This window comes from Gavialis gangeticus, unplaced genomic scaffold (genome assembly GCF_001723915.1).
Source record: "Gavialis gangeticus isolate Ggan-Ray unplaced genomic scaffold, GavGan_comp1, whole genome shotgun sequence".
Lineage (NCBI taxonomy): Eukaryota > Metazoa > Chordata > Crocodylia > Gavialidae > Gavialis > Gavialis gangeticus.
Window position 1 is genome coordinate 56,752,541 of NW_017729004.1, and position 14,401 is coordinate 56,766,941.

General features: G+C 40.3%; 1 long non-coding RNA gene across 1 annotated transcript in view; it reads right to left on the reverse strand.

Annotated features, from left to right (window-relative positions):
• The window catches only part of LOC109291499, a 21,325-nt gene extending 7,589 nt beyond the window's left edge, over positions 1-13,736 (reverse strand). Inside the window, exons 1-2 of the long non-coding RNA XR_002095868.1 lie at positions 13,725-13,736; positions 7,400-7,405 (exon numbers count right to left, since the gene is read on the reverse strand). This is a non-coding gene — a long non-coding RNA (uncharacterized LOC109291499). The remainder of the gene's footprint in view (positions 1-7,399; positions 7,406-13,724) is intronic.
• Positions 13,737-14,401: the final 665 nt, after the last annotated feature.

Sequence of the window (14,401 nt, forward strand, 5' to 3'; positions counted from 1 at the left end):
TGCCTCCTTTCTATAAGGGGTAAGCAGTGTTGCCAGCTGTCATGATTTTTGGTGTTGTTCTTAAAGTCTACACTTCAGGAATATGAAAAACCTAGCTCTTTCTTTTATATATGTTTATATTTATATAGAGAGAGATAAAAGAATGAGCTAAGTTTTTCATGTTCCTGAAGTGTAGACTTTAAGAACAACACCAAAAATCATGAGAGTTGGCCATACTGGGTAAGTCTATTTAAAAGTATCAAAGAGAGCATTTTATAGGGCATAAACAGGGAAATTGTCAGTATACTTAATTCTTACATTCCAGTTTGTCTCCCTTTTCACAGCTGAATATATGATCTCCTCCTTGCAAGGCTGTGGAAAAATTTTCCAAATTTCTAACTCAACAAAATCAATTTATAAAGTCTTGGATTTAGCATACCTCTCTGCCTGTTGTTAATAATTATCAGTACACTTTGATTTGTTGTTCCTGGGCATTAGGATTGCCTCTTGAATCTCCATCCTTTGATATGTGCATGTTTGCAGTTTAAAGATTTCTATTTTGTTCTTTAGCACTTTTACTGATGGTTGGTATTCTTGCCTTCAGACACTGTCTTTTAAAATGCCCTCACATTATTAGTGTATCTGTCTTGCTCTATCTTTTCTTCAAAAGAACTCCTATTTGTGTTGGTTTACCAGTCTGCTGGCCTCTCTTTTGGCTTTATAGTGCTCATTAGGAGACTGCTTCTGATTTTAAAGATATATGATCCTTGATGCACATCAGTTTTCAATTGCTTTCCAACAATCTTCATCAATCCTTTCCTTGTTTATGCTCAGTTATTTCTATATTCTTTGCTGTTGCTCTCTTTACTGTATCTCTGAAAGTATCCCAGTTGGTATCAACATCCTCCATAACCTCCATGTAGTCTTCTAAAGCTTCAAACTATTTCTTAACTTCTACTTGTATATCTATCAGTAATATTTTGTATTTCTTAAAGTTTCAATGTTGTATCTAGGGCTTTTCCATTTTTTCAGTTGTGGCAATTTTTTTGCTAATCATCACTTTTACAAGATAGTGGTCTGAGTTCAAAAGTGCTCTCCTTTAGTATCTGGTATCACGTGTGTAGATGAAACGGGGGTCTTAAATTGAAGCGGGTGGGTTTTAAAAAACACTTCTTCAATTTAGGGCTGATTAAATCCCTGTGTCATGTACACACCCAGCTGACTTAACTGCTTCTCCAGCGGAGAGGGTGAGCTGCCAGCAGGTGGGCTGCAGGGGGATGAGAGGCTGGAGCTTCCCTCCGCGGCAGCTGTGCGTCCCCCCTCCAGGTGGCACCCGCCCACAGGCAACTGGTTCGGGCAGTCCCAGGGGGCATCACACCTGTGGAGGGAAGCGCCAGGCCCCCATGCAGCTCAGGCAGGTGGGCAGGCTCCGACCGGGGGAGAGAATAAAAAAAAAAAAGATCAGGCTCGTTGCTGTTCTTGGGCTGCTGTCAGGCTGCCTGCAGGGCTTCCTGCAGAACTATGGAGCTGCACGGAGCCTGGTGCTTCACTCCACAGCTGTAGGGGCAGGAAACTAAGACTCCTTGGAGGAGTTTTAGTTTGCTGCACCCGAAGTCATTTAAGGTGTACTATGCCACCGAATTTCCTACAATGGCTGGAATTCATGTGCAATATGCCACTGAGGCATGCAAACACTGACACCATTAAAGCAGTGCAAAAGCATTTAGCCTGCTTTAAAGTGTAGCCCACACTTGGATATTACTTTTATGCCTTGAATTCAATGAATGTGTGATTCAGTTAATTGATAGTAAATCTAGCTACAGATACTTATGTATGCTTGTGAAAGCTTCCATAAAAAAAACGTAGTGCTTGCCACAATTATAGCTTTATATGTGGCAAAACCAATGGCATCCATTGTCATTATCTGTATCACACAAACATTTATTCCATATAACTGATTCTACATATCTTCCTTTTCTATATTAGCATTGCAGCAATCCAGGACAGCTTTGACTGTGGAAGACTATCACATATTCATACAAAGCCTTTGTCTTTATTTCATCATCCAATTTTTCTGCGGGAGGATGAACTGTTCCATTTCCTTTCATCCTTAAGTAGCAGGTTCATTCAAAACCAAAAGCCACTGGTAACATTACATCATTCATCATAAAACCAGTTCCACAAGTTGTACTTTGTAGTCTTTCCTCTCTAGTTAAATTATGCATATTTACTAACTTTAAGAGATGTATTTCCCAAGCCATCTTAACACTTCTACAGCTGCATTTTGGAAGTGACACTTCTCTGGTCACCCCATCTGATTTTAGATCTTCATTTAGGTCTTCATTTGTATTTTTCTGAGGCCTACTTGAGAGTTTCTTAACTATTTCATTTCTTGTGGGATAAGGATATTAGCATTATGCTCAACCCTCAATCTGGAAAACTGGTGGATTGCTCCTTAATTTGGCCACCATCCTTGGTCTGATGTAGGAGGACTTACTGATAGAAAAGCTACTGTGGGTATGGCTTTCTGTTTTTGGGAGCACTCAAATGCTTCTACCATATCTAAATCATTCAGTCTCTTTGATATCACTGCTTTATGGATTGGTATATGAAATACTAAATAATACTGTCAAATAATAGCTAATCTTTATTTCTTACTACCACTTCATTCAATTCTGTTTATCAAAATAACAAAACTTTTCTTCTTGCATAGAACTCTCTAAATATGATTAGCCCATTTATAATAGTGCCAACAGTTTGACAGCTTGGAGAACCTTTTCTGACCTGCAGAAATAGCAGGTTATTTTTTTATAAGGTAGTTAGTGCAATGGAGACAAATCTCGTCTTGCAGACTGGCATGGGGGCTATCATAATACAAATATTAAACAGCATTCATGGATAACCAAAAGCCTATAGATTATTTCAAATATAGCTTTAAATAAATGAATTCAAGATGGCATATTAGTTCCCATGCTTTACTGCAGTGTTTATTAACTGAAAAAGTACATTTATCCTAAAAAGTATGCATTCTGCAGAAAAGATGCTTTCACCATTTATTGAATTTTATTTTCTATAACAGTACTTTGAAAATAACTAGCAAAGCTGGAAACAGAAGAGGAAGGAAATTTAAGTGGAGGCCCAGAGAAATCTTCTTGAAAATGTGGTGCATAAAGCTATGCAGTTTTCCAAGGAAAGTGAATGAAGCTACATTACTTGGGGCATCATTTAAAACTGGTCTTGAGAAAATGCCAGAGGGTATTTTGTGCTTCAAAGGTTTTTAGTGCTCAACTTTCATTGATATCCAACACCCTTGAGGATACAGGCTTAAATCCTAGTCCTGTTGAAATCAATGGAGTTTCCTGTTGACTTGATTGAGATCAGAGTTTGGCTCTAGCACTAGTTTCTAGCATTTGGAAAATATCTATGTGTATACAGGACACATAAGCAAGTGCTAAAGTGCTTTTCTGGAATGGGATGGCCATACACACATGCTTAAATGAATTGGAGAGAAAGATGTAAAACCATTCTGCATTACTGAGAGGTTAAATTAAAGACATAGAAAGTTAGGGTTGGAAGGGACCTCAGGCGGTAATCTAGTCCAACCCCCTGGTCAAAGCAGGACTGTCCCCAATTTTGGACCCCAAAACCACGGTTTATCTACCTGGGTCATAAAAAACCTCTAAGGATGAATATTCCTCTCTGGGTAACCTGTTCCAGTGATTACTAACTTCCTAGTGAGACTGTTATTCCTCATATCTAACCTAAATTTTGCTGGCTGCAACTTGAGACCATTACTCCTTGTTCTGTCATCTGCAACCACTGAAAACAGTCTAGCTCTATCCTCTTTGGAAACACCATTCAGGTAGTTGAAGGTCGCTATTCAATTCCCCCTCAGTCATCTCTTTTCCAGCTTTAATAAGACCAGTTCTCTCAGCCTCTCCTCAAAAAAAAAAAAAAAAAATCACATTCCCCACTCTTCTAACTGTTTTCACTGACCTCTACTGGACTCTCTCCAATTTATCCATATCCTTTCTGTAGTGAGGGACCCAAAGCTGGACACAGTACTCCAGATGTGACTTCACCGGTGCCAAGTAGAGGGGAATAATCACTTCCATCAATTTTCTGGCAACATTCTTAATAATGCAGCCCAGTATGCTGTTAGCCTTCTTGGCAACAAAGGCACACTGGTGGCTCATATTCAGCTTATTGTCCACTGTAACCCCCAGGTCCTTTTCTGCAGAGCTGCTGCTTAGCCAGTCAGTCCCCAATCTGTACCTGTGCATAGGATTGTTCTGTCCTAAGTATAGGACTTTACATTTGTCCTTATTGATCATCATGAGATTTCTTTTGGCCCAATCTATCCCATCGTCTAGGTTGTTGATGAGGATATTGAACAAAAGCAGCCCCAGGACCAACCTCTGGGGCCACTCCACTTGATACCGGCTGCCAATTAGACATCGAGCCATTGATTATTACTCTGAGCCTGATGCTCCAGCCAGTTTTCTATCCACCTTACAGTCCAATTATTCAGCCCATACTTCCTTAGCTTTTCTGTGAGAGTGTTGTGGGAGATGGTATCAAAAGCCTTGCTAAAATTATGCTGTATCACACCCACTGGTCTCCCCGCATCCACAGAGCCAGTCATTTCATCATAGAAGGGATTCAGGTTGGTCAGGCATGACTTGCCCTTGGTAAATCCATGCTGACTGTTCCTAATCACCTTCTTCTCCTCAAGTGGTTCAGGTGGATTCCTTGAGGACCTGCTCCATGATTTTTCCAGGGACTGAAATGAGGCTGACCAGTCTGTAGCTCCCTGGATCCACCTTTTTTCCCCTTTCTTAAATATGGGCACTGTTTGCCCTTTTCCAGTCATCTGGGACCTCTCCTAATCACCATGAATTTTCAAAGATAATGGTCAGTGGCTCTGCAGTCACATTGGCTGACTTCCTCAGCACCCTTGGGTGCATCACTTGTGGCCCCATGGACTTGCATGCATCCAGCTTTTCTAAACAGGCCCTAACCCATTCTTTTGCTACTGTTGATTGCTCACTTCCTCCCCAAACTGTTGCCAGGTGTAGTAGTCTGATAGCCGACTTTGCTCATGAAGACTGAGGTAAAAAAGGTAGAGTACTTCAGCTTTTTCTGCATTTTCTCTCAGATTCAGGGTCAGTTTTTCTATGGCTTTGCTTCAGCAGCATACTTCAGCACTTTTATCTTGGAGCAATCCTGTTGACTTCTCTTCACACTCAGAAAGCCATTTAATTTTAAATCGAAAAGTTATCACTTGACTTTTGTTCTCATTTTGAACCTCAGAAGGCAGTCAAAACCTTGTCTGGTGTCTACTCATGCAACTAGACAAGATCCATCATCTTCTTAATTCTACAGTCACTAAAATTTTAGAAGAGAAAAAATAAGCCAATACCAATAATAAATACAGATAAAAAACACATAAACTCCCTCCCATGACACACAGCACATTTCAAGACAAACTAAATATCTGACTGGTGAGCAACACAGATTTTTCTAGAGTCAGCAGCCTAAGGTCTTTGTTCTTGTATAATATTATAGATTAAACTTCATAAGGTGCAGAAGCTTTCATGACTTCTTTTTGGAGACTCTGATTCAGACTGGCTACCAAAACCTTGAAATACATAAACTCTGATTGAGACCTGCCTTCAGTTTACAGAAGAACATACAAACTAGGCCACTGATGTCTTAGAGAAGACTTAGCAGTTGGCATTCTTGTTACAACTTTGCTATATTAAAGTTTTCATATGTACTGACACCTGGTGGTTGATAAATGACTCTCCTCTGACATAAGCATTACTAGGTCAATGTTTCCAGAATATTCAAGAAAACAAAAAGACTGAACTGCTAAAAGGGCACCAAATGGAAAATAAAATGAAAGAAAAACAAACTTGGAAGATAATGGAAACGTCATTAACTGGAACCAACCTGCATGTCTGCAATAAAACACAAGCATGAGGCACATTCTCTAAAATGCAGTAATAATTAAACTGAGCCATCTTCTGTTTAGAGTATTTTATTTAATGAGTCTCACATTTTGGAAACACAATGTTACTTATAAATGTGTTTAAAAACAAAAAGTAGTTAAACCAAATGATGGCAATATGCTGATGCACTTTGAGGATGATCTTTCAAGATGAGGACTGTAAATTCTGTATGAGAGAGAAACAAATGCAGAATGCATTTGTAAACGTGTTTGGAATAAATTTACCAATTTGGAAATTAAGTGTGGAGAATTTAAAAAATTATCCTGCCCTTTAAGGGGCTGATCCTGACATTGGCTGCGTGGCCACAACAATCCTATCACAGGATTCTGTCAAAGACTTTGTGGCCTCAGAGCACCTAGCACCTCACAGGATCAGGAAACATTTCTGTTTAAAATGTGGACCATATGACTATTTGTATGGAAATTGTAACAGGAATGTGTTTGTTTTGTAGTAGTACTTAAAATGTGTTACTTAGTGCTGCTATACACCCTCATGCACACAAAAGGAAAACAGTACTTCCCTGAAATGACAATTATAAATAAAAATAGGAAAAGTGTGATTTGAGCTGCTTTCAACACGTTCCTTAGTAACGAGAATTCAGGCAAGCTTCCAGATATCTTTGACAAGCTACAGAACAATCTCAGCACCCATTGGCCTCAGGAATATCCAAGCTACATAAAACACCTAGCTTCTAATTTTGGACACCTAAAATAGATACGCAATTATAACATACACAGCACCATTGTATCCGAGGACAGGGCCTTAAATAGGTTGGGTGTTTTTGTAATTAAGTAAAGTTTGGTCATTTGACTGGTGAAAATTGAAAAAATTTGCCAGTAGGTCCAAATAATACACAGAATGTGCCCCCCTCCCCCCACACATATATTTTCCATTAAGAAATGTGTCGAAAACAATTTTAAAAATCATACTTCTGTCAAGAAAACTACAAAAAAGGGGGGTTTTGTTTTTTGTTTTATAAAATTGCTATAATCTTTGGTCAAAAAATATGCAGTCAATTGACCAGCTTGTCAACCCAAGCCTTAAATAATGTAACTTAAAATGTGAATTGTGTCATACCAAAATCTGAAAATGATATTCCTGCTGAAAGCTAATACACAATATATTCAATGTATTTTCTTTCATTGTCCATATCTATAGATCAACCTATCAATATATTGAGACAAAACCAGACCATAATACTATATATGTAGACAGTGACAGAGAGATATGTATAAATGCTCCATCTTAATTTTGAGTTAACTAGTAGAACAGAAAATCTTATTGTATTCTTTCAGTAAAATATGATTTCTATAAATACTGCTATTTAATATAATTTTTATTGTTCATGTTATTGTACTGTTTTGGCAAAAGTTGTAAATAAAGTTGTAAATAAACTACAACTGTACTATTACCTGTAACATAGTAGTAACATTACAAGAGGGAACTATAACTTTAAATTCAAAAAATGAAGTGTGAATTTACATTCAAGCTTCTAACTCTATATTTATTAGGGCCGTGTGAAATGGCACCATTCCGTTGCACCTTGAGTTTTGACGGAACAGTGTTTTGTATCAAGTTTTATTTCAAGTCGAAACACCTGTTCCGTTCTGTTCTGTCAAAACAGAAAGGCTGTTTTGACACGGTTTCAAGTTTTGCTGGGGATGGGAAGTCAGCCCAGCTGGGCTGCTTCCTGGTCCCCCTGGCTGCATTGTGCCTGTGCTGCCTCCTGATGTAGCGTGGGGGACCGGGAAGCAGCCCAGGTGGACTGACTTCCCATCCCCAGCATATGGTTGAAACGTGTCAACTTTTAAAACATTTCAAACAGCCTCATTTTGTTTTGAGGTTATTTTGTTTCATTCCGATTTTCCTGTTTTGACCTTGAAATTGCCTCCCACCCCTGGCTCAGTGTAGCGCAGGGAACCAGGAAGCAGCCCAGTTTTTGTTTCACTGTTTTGACAGGACAGTCCCTGGCACGCTGTGGCTTAACACATACACATGACATGAGTTTTGCTTTCAAGAATTTGGGGTGCAGTTTCCCCAAACCCTCTGCATCTATATCCTTGAAACTTGGCAGGCTTCATGCCCTCATAAGGGGCTACCATTTTTGTAGCTTTCATCCAAATCAAGCCAGAAATGACAAAGTTATAGGCTGTTTTGTCCTTCGCCATTATATCCTATGGGCAAAACATCGAAACAGTTTTGCCATTTTGCCGGAACAAAACAGAACAGCTGTTTCGAATCGAAACAAAATTCTAAACAAAATGCTGTTCTGTCGAAACACTGCTCAAAACAGAATGCTGCTGTTTCGCACAGCCCTAATGTCTATGTGCTACTTTAATGCAAGTAAGAGATAATAATGATAATATTATTTTTCCTGGTGGTAAATGATTACCTTGTTCTCTGCTACTTTTAGATTCTCTAGGAATTAATTGTGGAGCTTTCAGTATTTCAGCCTCCTGAGAATGTGTTTTATTTCTTTGGCCAAAATCAGATGCAACGTTTAGACTGTTCCAAATGTGGCTTAGAATAGGAGCATACAGACATATATGCCAACTTAAGTGGTCTAAAGCTAGCTGCAGCATGAAAAAGTTCATGTGGAAAAAATCAGGTACTATTTTAATTTGTTACACTGTATACATCCTGTGTTCTGTGCATGCTCACTGTGCTGTGACATGGGCCCAGTCAGTGTTCTGACTTGGGTTTGTTCCAAATTGAGCTTGTTCTGACTTGCAAGCCCAGTGTCCCACCTATGCAATAATCATCTGTACTGACTTGTCCATGCTAAGAGAAGAGCACCATCTTTCCTGGATTTTAGATACATACATTTCCAGTGATTAATGCCCACTAGAGTTATGACAGTATGATTAAGAGTAAAGAAACTGATCAAAATATGCTCATCTGTCTCACATTTCTTTTTCTCTAAGGCTTGCAATGTTCCTTAACTTCATTATTTAGGGAAAAAAATACTAAAAATGTTATTTCTACTACTCCACAGTGAAATTTCTCTTTTCAGTGTCAGTATGACTGAATGGATGGTAACCTCAGAAGGGCAGTGTGTGGCGTGCACACTGGCAATTAAACCCTAACGAGATGAGATCGGACTCAAAGTCTCCATAACTTATTTTGCCTTTCCTTATATAAGCATGTCTAGCCTTCCTTAGTTCTACGACTGTTTCAACATTATAATAGGAAGAATTTCAGTGCTCTTCAATTCCTCCTCAGCATATTTCCATCCAGGGCTTAGTATCTCTATTATCTATTTATTTTTTAGTGCTGCAATTCACAGCATCTTTAAGCAGTACGCCAAGGACATTACATATATTGCCTTTCATGGTATACATTATGTTGGTAGCATTTTCTGGCAGAAGACAAGGCAATTTATGGCCAAAAATAGTAATAAAAAAATAAGATGCAATGTGTACCTGACGAGGAGTCAGGAGACCTAGGTTCTGGTTTTGGCTTTGGATAAGTCATTTAATGCTCTTGTGCCTGGTTTTTTTCCACCTATAGGCATTTTGTAAAAGTACTTTGCAGCTGATAGATGAAAAGTGACATATATGGCAAGGTAATATTTTCTGCAACACTAATTCAGCAACAAGCTGTAATTATATTAATCTCCTAAAATGTTGGTATCTCTTAGTATAATATTTCTGTGAATATTTGGTTAGAGTACAGATGATCAGAAATTTTCTAATAAATTATTTTACAAATGGAAAATATCAAATTGTCAATACAGAACTTCAGGTCCCCCAGGTGAGTGCCATAAGTACTAGGATGCATGCTAATCAGGTATAGGATTTCTTACTATTGGCTTTTGTTTAAAAACCATAGTTGAAATGGCTTTGGTTTATTCTAATATGAAATAGGAAACTTTCTGAAATCTCAAAAAGTTTTATGGAAAAAAAATGTCCTGTCTAGTTCTGGGTCAGAATAGTCACCATCACTATTTCCTTGTGGTGGTGATGTCACCTACATGCCTCATATTTATTACCATTATATTAGAATCATTTTACTAATGGTCATTTAGTCCAACTAATTAGCGAACAAAAGACAATGTCCAATGGTATTTTGTATTTAGTTACATGCTTATAGCATAATGGGCATGTTTGCAGAAGGTTGACCACAGTTCTAGAGTAGAGTAACATTTTACTTTTAAACTACACATATTTGGAATCGAAGTTGTTGAGAGAACAACTGTGGAACTATGCACAAATCCATTATTAGAGTCCAATGTTCAGAACATTTTATAGTGGAATTTAATAAGCTTTAAGAAACCCACTGACCCTCCATGGAAAAGTGAGAAAAATATGGAGAAAATTCTGCTGATATAGTATATTTTCAATATTATCCCTTGTTTTAAATTTCTAGGGATATATGAATCTAAGAGTTGCCATACTGGCTCATCTTATTTATTGATGTAGTTCAATATCCTGTGCTTGGACAAGGAAAGGTACAAACCATCTTCACCAGGGGAAAGTACAAAAAATCCTGAAGTGAGAAATTAGGGAACAGCCTACATATAACCATTTTTCATACTAATGCTCCCTCCCAACTCTATCACAGTTAGTTAGAGGGGAAGGTTTTGTATCCCTTTTTTAAAAAACAAAAACACCTTATTACTGTAACTATCAATAAGGTAATTGTTCATATAAATCTCTGATCTATGTTTAATCCTAATAAGTTCTTATTTTACCAATATTCTGTGACAATACATTTATATATGTGCAGCAAATATAAACTTATCTAGAAAAGGTTTAAATTGTTACCCTTCAGTTGCCCTGATTGTTCCAATGTTCTTGTATTATGAACAGGAGTAAAGAGAAGCACTGAAAGTGTATATCAGCACATTAAAATGAAGTATATATCAGCACATTAAAATGAAGTTCTGAGATACATACTTACATACATACATACATAAAATGTATCAATCGAACATAATGTTTTCTTGATATATTTACAATTTTAAAGCGATTTGGAAGCCTACCAGTGCTTCAATCACTATAATAAGATAAATTCTAAGAATTTATTTATTTATACCTATAAATTTTGATATTTGATTGTGGGTTTATCATGGAAAAAATCAGAGCAGTCCCTGCCTCCTTCACTCACCAGGATGCAGGTCCAGACCCCTTACTGCCTACCCATAGCCAGCCCTGCCAGAGGGGGCTCCCAGCTGCCAAGGACCTGCCCTCTGCAGCAGCACCTGAGCCCCAGATGCCAACCACAGGAGGCAATGGCTGCTGTGGCAGAGTGGGATGCAGAGCCCGGCTCCTCCTCCCCCATGGGTAGCACAGCCAAAGTAGACCCTAGGGGGGGCGGGGGCAGGTGCAGGCTGCCCACTTCAGGCTTGGGCTCCCCACCCTGTTACCCTCCCCCTGGGGCTCCTCTAGGGCAGAGCGGGGCTGGGCAGGCAAGCTCATTGCCACTGCTGGCAGCTCTGTGCTGCCATGGCAAGGCACCCTCTACCTGCCCAGCAGCAGTGACGGGTACAACTCTGCATGCCCTCACCCCCACTGCTGCTGGCTAGGAAGAGAGCGCTTCACCATGACAGTGGGGGGCTTGCAGTGGCAAGCAACTTCCCTGCCTCACTGTGCCCTCCCAAGCTGGGTTCCTCCCACTGGGTTGTAGGCCCCAGTGGAAAGGCAGTAGGGCAGAGAGTCCAAGCCCACAATGGGTAGCCTGCATCCACCCTGCACAGATCTGCAGGCACATGCCCCTCTGTCCCCTCCCCCCCCTTCTCCCCCAGGACTGTATGCAGCAACAAGGAGCCAGCTTCACTTCCCCACCCCCCAGACAAGCCACCCACGGCCCTGTCCTGTTCCCTGCCTGGGCCCTGTGGGCACTCATTCTGGCCCTGGACCTCATGCACTGCCCAGGTGGGTCAGTAGCCCCAGACCCAACCCCCTGCAAACCCTGCCCAACTCCCTCCCTCTCTATGGGGGCCTCAATCCACCACCTCCCTGTCACCATACTTACCTGTGGGAGCTGCTCTCCAGGCTCCCTGGCGGCCACGTGCATGTGTGAACGGGCACATGTACATGGTGCCCCCTGCCTGACTGCCCTAATCCTGGCCCCCGCAACCCTTTGCAGGCTGGAATTCTGCCAGCCTGTAGAGAGTTCATTGCAAAAGTGGAAAATCTGTGCGTTTCTCCATTAAAATGAAAAAAATCTACATTTTTCTCAGTTAAAAGGGTATTTTTCCCCAATTTTTCTATGGGAAACAAAAAACCCAGATCCCTGATTATAAACCTGCATTTGTGAAACTTGCCTTAGTAGCTGTAAGACTTAATTGAGGTCTGCTTCAGCAGGAAAGGCACTAAATAAATTAAAATTACTATCATGGTAATTATTCATGTTGTAATTATTATTACTAATAGTTGGTTGTATTTTATTTTCTGCCTCTAAAGAAGACTCACTTCTGTTTTTCATTTTTAATTAGCAGAATAACACATAATCATAATATTTATTACTCCAAAAGTAGTTCTGATTATAAGTAGCTACAGAAGGAAAAGAAAGGCATCAGATCTTCTCTTCACTCCAATGAGTCTGTAAAGCCCAGATCCAACAAGGGACTTAGGTCACTACAGTGGGACTTTTACAGCAGGGGCAAGAGTTGATGTCCAGCCCACAAGGGACAAGTTGCACCACAGCCCCCACCTCAGCCAGTAACCTCCATGCCTAGCCAGCCCTGGTCCCAGGTACCACTGCCTTCATGTTCTCCTGGCCACTGCCACCGCCAAAGCCAGACTCAGCACTTGCTCCCTCCATTGCCACCTTCCTGCTGAACTGTGTCAAGGCTAGGGAATCCATGGCCAAATGCTGTCCCAGAGTCATTCAGCCCGGGATTGGGACTTGATATTTACATTCTGGGACTGTCCCACCCAATTAGAGATAGTTGGTTACCCTACACGGTGTTACAGTTTCAGCAGGAAGGGTCAACAGTTCCTCTTCCCCTGTCCCATCAGACTAATGCTTTGCCTAGTGATTACAGGAAGCATAAGGAGCTCATTCAGTTCTTCCCCCTCCTGCCTCTCAGATACACTTCTAGGCATGAGGCTGCATCTGCCCAGCTTTTATGGTTGGCAGAGGCACAGGGTTGCCCCTGGTCTGGCAAAGACTCCTAGGAGAGGGGCTCATTATAGTACTCCCTCTGAGTTAGTGCCCAGGGCTGGTGCCCCACTCATTCTGCCCTAGTTATGCTACTGACAACATTCTCCTAAGAGATGGGAAATGTCCGTTTCAATCTTCTCAGGCTGAGGACAGCTTAACTCCATGTCTCAGTTCTTTGGAGAGAGCTCTAACCAGTATATTATATGAAAGGTGGATCCTCCGGCTGCATCTGCTAAATTCTGCAAAAGATCACATGTAGATGCCTACGCTTAGGAGGGGATTCTGGGTTCTGAATCCTGAGTAAATGGAGGGGGCCATCTGTAGCTTCAATTTAGATGTCTCAGCTCTATAGAAGGGCAGGAATACCTTACTACTTCCTACCAGCTAGCTCTAAACAAACCCACTACTCAACTTGTCAGTTTTTGGATCTCCCCATGAACTGTAGACGCCTAATTCCAGGTTTTGGATTAAACTCTCAGGGTCAGATACTAAGGAGTTCAGTGTTACATTGCCTAAATTTTTAGGCACTTAAGTCCTTCATTGGACCCAGACGTAAAAGCATACTTATCTACATTGCAAGGGAGGCTTTTTCCCAATTGGCCAAGTGTAAACTAGATGAACAGTGTTCTTGTTTACCTGGTCCTCTCCTTATCAAAGGAACTAAATGAAGTCTGATAGCAATTCACCTCTCCACCTGCCTTGTATCTTCAACTCATTGCAGCCCCTCCAATGTACATTAAATTTCAGTCTTCAGATAAGAGATACGTTTAAAAGAGCTGTACTCAGAAGACAGCCAACATAGCACTGATAAGAAACACCTTCACAACTACTGAGTGAAATAAGGATTGTTAGACAAATTTTCTTATGTTGCCCAGCAACTAAAGAGAAATTATATGCTCACAAAGACTTATTTGGACCCAAACATAAGTCTCTGCAAGCAGCATCAGTTCTATGATGAATTTAATGTTTGCAATAAGATATCCATTAAAATGTTATCTTGAGTGCCATGCCAGGTACAAAACAGTGTATATATCCAGCTGTGCTAGCCCTGAACTGTTACACAGTTGACAGTGAAACACATTTGGGAAACACATGTAACGAGTAGCACATCAATTACTCAGATTGAATAATATGGCTATTTGTTTTAAGAGCCAACCTAGGTCAGTTACTCATTGATGCTAGTGGAGTCTGGTTTATTTTTATTTGCTGTTTAACGACTCCTCTATCACGTTAAATTGTGTATCAATTGAGTTATGTCATAGAGTTTGTGCTATTATGTATATGTCACATTAGTTAAT